The following is a 5,701-nucleotide window of genomic DNA, read 5'->3' on the forward strand; positions in this document are numbered from 1 at the left end:
GTGCTGGCTGTGAAAATTAGGTCCGCTTGCCTAGGACTCGATCTTGGTACCAACCCAAGACGATCAAAGTGGAATCGCGAGCAAAGCAAAGTAAAGTAAATAAGAAAAAAGAAAAATGAAGCAACAACTGGTACCATAGAGAGGCGGCCATAAACTGGAGAGTCTTGACTAATTCGAAAGATCATTCGATGTAGTTGAAATCACTGAAATTTGTCTTCTGATAGGAAATGTTGAAAAGAATTTAACACTGTCTCAATGGTTTATATTTTCTTTTTTTTTCTTAATATTCATTCCATTCAGGCCATTCCAATGCTCGCAAGCAAGCACGAAAAAGCTTCTTTCTATTCTATAAATACGGAAAGGCCCAATACATCGAAACTCATTGCCCATGGATAAAGAAAGACCGTTTCAACATCAAAAACAACAAAAACTAGAGCAAAGATGGTTTAGCAGATTCTGAATTGTAACCAAGCATCCTGGGTTCTATACCCGATTCAACACTAGAGCATGCAGCCGATCCTGGATACAGAACTAACTATAGAAAGTGTGCAGTGAGGGATCCTTATAGGTAGCCAGTCTTTCACTTCCGCCTCTCCACTCCCATGCCTTTCTTGGTCGGACCAACCCAACCGGCGATTTCCGACAAGTCTTTCTGAGCAAGAAGCAGAACTAAAATCAAGCTTTCTTTATTGTTATGGATAACCAATCCATTTTCAAATATAGTTGGGAGATTTTACCCAAGAAATGGATACATAAAATGAAAAGATCGGAACATGGGAATAGATCTTATACCAATACTGACTACCCATTTCCATTGTTGTGCTTTCTAAAATGGCATACCTATACTAGGGTTCAAGTTTCGATCGATATTTGCGGAGTTGATCATCCCTCTCGAAAACGAAGATTTGAAGTTGTCCATAATTTACTGAGTACTCGGTATAACTCACGCTTTCGTGTACAAACAAGTGCAGACGAAGTAACACGAATATCTCCGGTAGTCAGTCCATTTCCATCAGCCGGCCGGTGGGAGCGAGAAGTATGGGATATGTCTGGTGTTTCTTTCATCAATCATCCGGATTTACGCCGTATATCAACAGATTATGGTTTCGAGGGTCATCCATTACGAAAAGACTTTCCTCTGAGTGGATATGTGGAAGTACGCTATGATGATCCAGAGAAACGTGTGGTTTCTGAACCCATTGAGATGACCCAAGAATTTCGCTATTTCGATTCTGCTAGTCCTTGGGAACAGCGTAGCGACGGATAATTCAGAATCAACATAGGTCTAGTCCAGGGGACAAAGAAATAGGAAATGCTATTTGCTTCTTAAGAAGAAGAACTTCTATGAAATGAAAGAGTTTCCACGAGGATATCATTTCTTCAAATAAGGAAGAAGTGTTATCGCCTTCCATTCTTCCGTTTATGGAAGAAGTAAAGAAAAAGGTACTGCGTCTCGATCTATACGAAAGGGCACTGGTTTTTCTTTTCTTTCGGTTTCATTGATAGCAGAAGAGTACGCTAGCTAGCTAGCGGAGCCTGAAAAGGCTTGCTTGCGCCCCACCCCTACAGAAACTATTGCCTACGCTTGCTGCTCGCTCAGTGTCAGTAGAAGGGAAGAAAAGATGGTCACTCCTTTTAGGAACATGGCTCGCCTTACGACTGTTGCACTTCACTCGCAGCTCGTTCATTCACTTGCTCATGAACTCGCTGCTTCGCCAGAAGCGAGGTCTCGCCTCCTTTCCTCCGCCGAAAGATGCTTAGCCAGAAGGGACGAAGGAGGGGAGCTGGGGAAGGCCGACGATGGCAATGAGGGGGAAGCTGTCGTAGAAGCTTTGCCCCTTGCTTTACAGCAATTGTTATGAACTTACTAAATGACCTTATTTATTCTCCCGGAACGCTAGCTAATCTAATAGTTCCCTTCAATCTTCTTAACTTAAGAACGAAGGCCGCCATCCTTCTTATTCAGGAACCCTGATCGGGGGGCGTCGGCCCGGGAAGGGGAGAGTGGCCGAGTGGTCAAAAGCGACAGACTGTAAATCTGTTGAAGGTTTTCTACGTAGGTTCGAATCCTGCCTCTCCCACTTGTTGTAGACTTAAGAGAAGAGAAAGTAGGCGTCAGCGTAGGAGGGCCAACCGAGTGAAGCTCTTTTTTTTTGGCCGTGCCGTGAAGTGAAATTGTATCGTATGCGTTTTAGAGAGGTTGTCAAAAAAAGACGATCTATAGAGATTCCCCATCTATATCCAATCCCAACGAGACGAGAATAGAAGCGAGTCGCTTCCGGCGTCGGCTTGTAGTCTCTGCAGTCGGCACACGCACGCGCCCGCCTTCATGCCTCCTTGGTTCGGGACGAAGCCAAGCGATACATACGATAGACGAAGGAAGCGCCCACCCTGCAGGAGGGCGCGCGCCCTGTAGTTTTGAAGTTGCAAACTCCAGCTTCGAAGCTGGAGTGCTTTAGCCCTTGAGTTTTGAAGCAAGAATCAGCGTTCCGAGCGCCTTGCGCGCTCAAGAACAAGCAAGGGCTCAAGCCGTTTAAGCCCTTTTTTTTGAAGCTGGGGAAGGCAAGTTTAATCGAGGATTGGAGAGGAGAGGTGGAATAAAAAGCTCGGGATGGATTTTGGAGTCTTTGTGCGAGCCGTATGCGGTGAGAGTCGCACGTACGGTAAGGAGGGGGGTTCGCGTCTATACGTGTAGTGTGGTGGTTGGGCCTACCCACCCTATTTGTTCCATGATCTATGGGTCTACTGGAGCTACCCACTTCGATCAATTAGCCAAGATTTTGACCGGATACGAAATCACTGGTGCTCCATCTAGTGGTATTTTTATGGGGATTCTATCTATCGCTGTAGGATCCCTATTCAAGATCACTGCAGTTCCTCTTCGGGCGGCTGTTGGACGGACGGCCCCCTATAGGTAGTAGGGTAGGATGGGTGGTACCGCTCAGATTGCGGCCAATCCTCCTAACTGCGCGCGGGCCGGGCTTAGAGCGCGTGAAACTCATCACTACCTCGTAAGGGCGTTGAGACCATAGCATGTTACACAAAAGCGCCGCTTTCTCTGGAGTGTTGTCACACAGCTGCCCGACTAGAAGAGCTACTCGCTCTGTAGTGTTGTCACACAAGATAAGCACGCCGCCCGCCTGCTGGCCGGGCGAATCGAAGTTATCTTCCGGTCAACTGTCCACCCAGTCAAGTGCAAAAAACACAGTGGAATCACGCAACGCACGCTGCTGGTGTGCTTCCTGCCCACGAGGAAAGAAGAGCGAGAACGGTTCAGATTTGACTGTTTGCAGCATGGGAGCTGATTACCCAAAAAATCCCTGGGAAAAAAAAAAGAAAAGATATCTCGGTAACGAAAACCATAGGAGGCTGTATTGGCGAGATCCAAGGGTTCACAGCTGCCCAAAAGAAAAACCGCCTGGAAGTCCGAGGACCTTTAGTACCGTACCGAACCAGCAGCCTTCGCGCCAAGCGACGACCGCCCTTGTCCCTTTCCTTTTTCCATTCAGCCTACTTCTTAGCTTTGTTCCGTCAGTCTAAGGCAAAGCTTAAGTGGTTCGCCTACCTTACCCACTTGACGAAAGGGAACGAACTTCGTTTCCTTTCCGGGTTTATGGATGGATTCAGTCAGGCTCACTCCTTCCTTTTTAAAAGTGAGGCTTTGCGTCTTCGCTTCCGAGGGTTAGGGGGCCGTTTCGAGCAAGCTTTCGCTTTTTCTCCCGGCTTTCAACAACTTTCGCTGGCGCTTCCAAAGGCGACCCTCTTACCTTTCCGTCATTGAAGTCTTCGTCGCCCTACCCTAAGAAAGAAGTCACTATCAAACTGCTTGCCCTACTGAAGTACCAAAGGTGCGCTACGCCCGGTAAAAATGAAGATGTTTGCTACTGAAAGAAGCCTATTGACTAATATTCTATTCGGTTTACTTTTGAATGAAAGTAGCTATGAAGCCCAATCAACTGTCGATTCAAAAGGCGACATAGTCGTATGGGTGGGGTGTTTGTGGGAAGCTGCCTTGGATATGAGGAATTCCTATAATAGAAAAATGGAACAAAGGCAAAGTCCGTGACGAAGATCTTTCTATCAATATATAGGAATGAGTGTTCGATATAGGGGATAGGATCCATCTGCTCTCTCTCTCTCTATTTTCTTTGATGCAATTGTGAGAGAAAGAGCAGTGCGAACTAGATAAAGAAAATAAAAGATAATCGATCGGGAGATGATTAAATAATAGATACATAGACATCTTTAGTCAAGGGATGTATATATTCTTCCTAAAAATATATATCATCTATCTCTTGTCTTTCTATCTAATATAAAAGTAAACAGACTTCGTTTTTGGGTTCCCCGAAGCCCCTGGATCCTTTCTGCTTCTGCCAACGAAATGAAGGCCTCGCCCCTTCCGAATGCTTCTCCGATCCTTAAGTTTAAGTTAAGTTCTCGCGAAGAGAATAAGATGCTGCTCCCCCTCCCTCTGTCTTTTTCCGCTTTGCTAATCTTCCCCTCTAACGCGGGCCGGGCTTAGGCGGGCGCGGGAGGAAGAAAGAAAGTCGAAGAGCGTCTTCTCCTTTGTCCTTTTTTCAGTGCAACACAGGAAAGCGCCCTCTTTTTGTCATCCCTGCTGCTTCCAAGAGGCCTTTTTTTTGTATTGAACGCATGGCGTAGCTAGGACCCCTCCAATCATGTTTGAGCCTATGTTCAAACCAAAACAACCCCGGGGCAAAAAAAGGGGAATTCCTGAATGCCTGCCGACGTTCAGATAAGGGAATGCTTCCCAAACCACTAAAGGAAAGGCTCGACGAAGGGAGGGAGATGCGGCGGGGTAAGGAAAAGGCTTTCGGAGATTGAGATGTCGATTTGTTTTTCATCGAAAACGAAGAAGGCCGAGGGGATAGCAGCCTTCCTTCGGGCTTTGCCTGCCAAGTTAGAATAAAGAATTCCGGCTCGGCCCGGGAAAGCGCTGGCAACAAGATAAAGGAAGGGGTCCATGTAGCTGCTGCGCCCGCCCACTGAGCAGCAGGTTCGGCATCTACTACAAAAGAGAGAATCCTCTTCAGATAACCACGTCTCTGCTAGGCAGCGTGTGGAATGGCCGAGAGCGGACCAAATGGATATATAATCCAAGCCGAGAGTGGAGTTACGTGAACAGCCGTCTGATAGAAAACAACTTTCACGTTCGGTTCAGAGAGCACTTTTTTCGTTGAGAATTCCTCGTTCCCTTTTGTGTGAATTCCCCAGCGGCGAATTAACAACTTGTGGGGCCCTATCTATTCAATCTCTCGAGCCCCGAAGAAAACCCCCCTCTCCCTCGGACTCAATCTATCTTTTGACTCTATATATGTGGGCACCTGATATCTATGAGGGTTCACCCACCCCGGTGACAGCATTCCTTTCTATTGCGCCTAAAATCTCTATTTCTGCAAATATGTCACGTGTTTCTATTGTTGCTTCCTATGGAGGTACATTGCAACAAATCTTCTTTTTCTGCAGCATTGCTTCTATGATCTTAGGAGCACTGGCCGCCATGGCCCAAACGAAAGTCAAAAGACCTCTAGCTCATAGTTCGATTGGACATGTAGGTTATATTCGTACTGGTTTCTCATGTGGAACCATAGAAGGAATTCAATCACTACTAATTGGTATATTTATTTATGCATCAATGACGATAGATGCATTCGCCATAGTTCCAGCATTACGGCAAACC

At 46.4% G+C, this 5,701-nt stretch overlaps 1 non-coding gene across 1 annotated transcript; it reads left to right on the forward strand.

Annotated features, from left to right (window-relative positions):
• Positions 1-1,998: 1,998 nt before the first annotated feature.
• TRNAY-GUA lies at positions 1,999-2,081 on the forward strand. Its single transcript has one exon. It is a non-coding gene; the product is annotated as a tRNA-Tyr (tRNA).
• Positions 2,082-5,701: the final 3,620 nt, after the last annotated feature.

This window comes from Ananas comosus, unplaced genomic scaffold (assembly GCF_001540865.1).
Source record: "Ananas comosus cultivar F153 unplaced genomic scaffold, ASM154086v1, whole genome shotgun sequence".
NCBI lineage: Eukaryota > Viridiplantae > Streptophyta > Magnoliopsida > Poales > Bromeliaceae > Ananas > Ananas comosus.